This window comes from Hordeum vulgare, chromosome 7H (genome assembly GCF_904849725.1).
Source record: "Hordeum vulgare subsp. vulgare chromosome 7H, MorexV3_pseudomolecules_assembly, whole genome shotgun sequence".
Classification (NCBI taxonomy): domain Eukaryota; kingdom Viridiplantae; phylum Streptophyta; class Magnoliopsida; order Poales; family Poaceae; genus Hordeum; species Hordeum vulgare.
The window spans coordinates 39,191,311-39,195,438 of NC_058524.1; the positions used below are offsets into that span (position 1 = coordinate 39,191,311).

The window sequence follows — 4,128 nt, forward strand, 5'->3', positions numbered from 1 at the left end:
TCGAGGGGATATAGGTGACGCTGGCCATAGTGGATGACTCGAATCTTGTGGTACAAATCGTATGAAACATATGCATCTTTTGCTGCATACTCAATGTTGATATCATCAAGTGGGCCCTTCTCCCAAAGTCTGTGCTGAGACCTTGGGAAACTGGTCTTTATATCAGCATATGAATCGTCGATCAAGGCAACTGTCATACGAGCCGTCGAAGTCCTGTCATGTTGAAGCTTGAATATCGTTTGGATATCAACGAGGCAACCAGCTGGTATCTCAATACCGAAGCTGTGCCTCATCTTCAGCCTGTCGTTCCTTATGTCAACGGAAGCAAAAGTGACGCCGCTGCGAAGGAACTCCATGAGTCTTGGACAATGCTTGTCACTCCTGCAACAGAAACAAATTTAAATGGACCAAATGTTACATACTGCTGCAATAAGGAAACATGTTTCACTACAACTATTTGAAGGGAACCAACTATGATAGAAACAAATAAACTTATACGTGGAATTCACTATGATAAATTATGGACATTATGCATAATATGCAAACAAAAGAAAGCTTGTTAACTAGTAAATCCAAACTACAAACTAAGTCTTATCGGATTGACAAAATTCGATCCAATGTGAATTATAAATGAACACAAATAAATCAAATGTACTCCACACATACTACACTACTAAATCAAATGTACTACACTACTAAATCAAATGTACAAATACACAAAATCAAATGTACTACACTACTAAATCAAATGTATTCCACTACTAAATCAAATGCAGTACACTACTAGATCAAATGAACTACACTACTAAATCAAATGTACTACACTACTAAATCAAATGTACTACACTACTAAATCAAATGTATTCCACACATACTACACCACTAAATCAAATGTACAAATACACAAAATCTACTACGCTACTTAATCAGATACACAAATACACAAAATCCATGTGAACGTGGGAGTAGTGACCCTAGGGGAGGGATTATCTTGGATCAAAGAAAGCCTCAAAACTTACTTCACCCATTGGAAGATCAAGACATGGGTTGCGAAGCTTTTTGGATGACGGAAACACCACGTTACTCGGCCGTGTACTCCAGATCAAGCCCGAAGAACTTCTCATGATGCGGTGCGTGGTTAAACCATCGTTCCTTCAACTGTTGAAGGAAAAACGGCACCTCCGCGTTCAGGTTCGTGTACACGACACGGAGCTTCGTCGCGCCATGCGCGACCACCTCACGAAAGATAGTTGGCATGGTGGAAGAAGAGAAGGGAAGAAGAGAGGAGAAGAACAGAGAGGGCAACGCGAGAGAGAAGAAGAACGGAGAGGGCGACGCGAGAGAGAAGAAGAACAGAGAAATGGCGACTGTACGCTTCAGTTCGTGCTTTTCATCGCCCGAAACGACGCGGGATGCAAACCGTTTGGGCCATTAATCCCGGGTTGACCCACCAACCGGGACTAAAGAGGTATACCAAACGGTTGCCACCACTACGGCAGGCCACGTGTTAGGCTTTTAGTCCCGGGTTCAACCACCAACCGGGACTAAAGAGGTATGCCAACTGTCGCCCCACTACGGCAAGCCACGTGTTAGTCCTTTAGTCCCGGGTTGAGCCACCAACCGGGACTAAAGAGGTATACCAACCGCCGCCACAACCACGGCATGCCACGTGTTAGGCCTTTAGTCCCGGTTGGTGGCTCAACCCGGGACTAAAGGGGGATAAGAACGGTTGCCACCACCACTGCCAGCCACGTAGCCCTTTAGTCCCGGTTTGGGACACGAACCGGGACTAAAGGCTCCTTACGGCCCGGGACTAAATGGTCGAGGGAGGCATTGAGAATTGGGGCGACGTGGCCGGGCCTTTAGTCCCGGCCCAGAGGCACTCCGGGACTAAATGGTCCAGGCCAAAGGCCCGTTTTCTACTAGTGATACGATATGACTAATTATACCAAATCCAGGGAGAATGAGAATATACACCTCTGGATGACCGAAGAACCAAAAGAGATGCTGGTTAATATTGGGTCTCCCCCTCCTGCAGGATCAAAAAAGGTTGTATTAAAGTTTCGATCGGTTAATAACATTGTAAGTGCCCCCGCCAGTACCAGAAGTGATAATAAAAGTAGGAATGCTGTCACTAGAACGGACCACAAAAAAAGTGGTAATCTATGCATAGTCATTCCAGGTCCACGCATGTTGAAGATAGTTGTTATAAAATTGATAGAACCTAAAATTGATGAAATATCTGATAGATGAAGACTAAAAATTGCTAAATCAACTGCTTCTCCAGAATGGCTGGTAATACAACTTAAGGGTGGATAGACTGTCCACCCAGTGCTGCTGCCCACTTCTACTAAGGCTGAGCTTAATAGGAGCAAGAGACTTGGTGGAAACAACCAGAATGATATATTATTTAATCGTGGAAATGCCATGTCAGGTGCACCTATCAGAATCGGAACAAACCAATTACCAAATCCACCTATCATCGCCGGCATAACCATAAAAAAGATCATTAAAAAAGCGTGAGCCGTTATTAAAACATTATAAAGTTGATGATTCCCACCAAGAATTTGATCACCGGGTCGGGCTAATTCCATACGAATCAGTACGGAGAAGCATGTGCCCATCACTCCTGCAATGGCACCGAAGATGAAATAGAGAGTCCCAATATCCTTGTGGTTAGTAGAGAAGAGCCATCGAACCAGATTTGTCATTTGCTGTTTTTTAGAAATCAAAACTTTCCTTATCAAAGAGGGGCCGGGGCCTGGAAGAGAAGAAAGAGAATAGTAAACGCTGGAAGAGAAAAGAATCAGAATTACTGAGCTACCCCGCTCTTTTTTTTTCTAATTCCCTTCTAAGATCCTCCGACTTAAACAAGTCGAGAGCATGCTCGTGCTCCGCCTATTCGAGACTTGCCTTGCTCTTGGGGATTTCTTCCCACCGGATCCTCTGTTCCACTTCCAGGCACCTCCTTGCGGAGCTTTCCGCCTCAAGGAAATCCCGGTTGTGGGAAACAGCATTTTCAAAGAAAACTGATCCTCCCTCATTCTCCCGCAGATCTTGATAAGACGCTTGGAGTACAGTGAAAGAATCAGTTGCGTGAATATGGAAAAGATAGGAACGAAGCGCTTCATCGACCAAGTAGGGCTCGATCGGTAGATAAGGCCCTACTCTTTGATAAAGCGCCACAAATTCCTGAATGACATCTTGTCGCATAGAAGACAGCTTTTCTTCCATTAGGAAGAGCTTAAACCGCTCAGGTATGTCTTCCAGGGGGTATTGTGAAACAGCTCGTTCTGAATGAACGTAACCCATCCCGGATCCTGCTCGTAAAGACTCAGATAGAAGTTTAGCCCTGCTAAATGAGCTAGAGCCTGGGGGTCTTGAATCTCCGGCGGGAGAGTGATCAGAAAGGAGGAGCCGATGAAGCACGAACAAAAAAGATTGAAAACGGCTATTACTATTAATATAAAACGCCAAAGGAATAAAAATATACAAATCGAAAGTAATATAAAATTATATATTAAGGGAAACTTAATACATAAGAAAAAATAGAAAGTAGTAAAGCGAGTAGTGGAGAAGAGCCATCGAACCAGATTTGTCATTTGCTTTTCGTTTTGAAAACTTTCCTTATCAGAGGGGCCGGGGGGCTGGAAGAGAAGAACTTGAATAGTAAACGCTGGAAGAGAAGAACCTTAATACTAAACCAACTTTCGGGAACTTCTTGGTGACTTGATTGGTTCCCTTCCCCCAATTTGCAAAGGATGATTCCCGTGAAGGTGATCTCGATCACCATTCTATGATATTTCAGGATGCTTTCGAGAAGCTTTTCCTTTTACCTAATGCCGGCTACCGACAACTTACTTCATGCTATTACTAACACTTATGACTGAGCAGCACTTGCTTTCCAAAAGAAACTGAAACTATCATGCCTGAGACTAGCCAATAGAAGAAAGAGCCACAAGCAAGCCATAAAAGCATCCTTTTTCTTCGCTTTCTTCAACAATGCGAATCTACCTCACTCCTCATCGTAACTCAAATACAAATTCCAGTTCCAAATTGATATTTCCTCACGTAAGCAATAAAATGTGAAACCAATATTCATCATGAAACTTCAGACACTGATGATTC

The 4,128-nt window shown here is 43.6% G+C and overlaps 1 pseudogene; it reads right to left on the minus strand.

Annotated features, from left to right (window-relative positions):
- Positions 1-2,406: 2,406 nt before the first annotated feature.
- LOC123410352 lies at positions 2,407-3,602 on the minus strand (annotated as a pseudogene).
- Between the last annotated feature and the right edge of the window lie 526 nt (positions 3,603-4,128).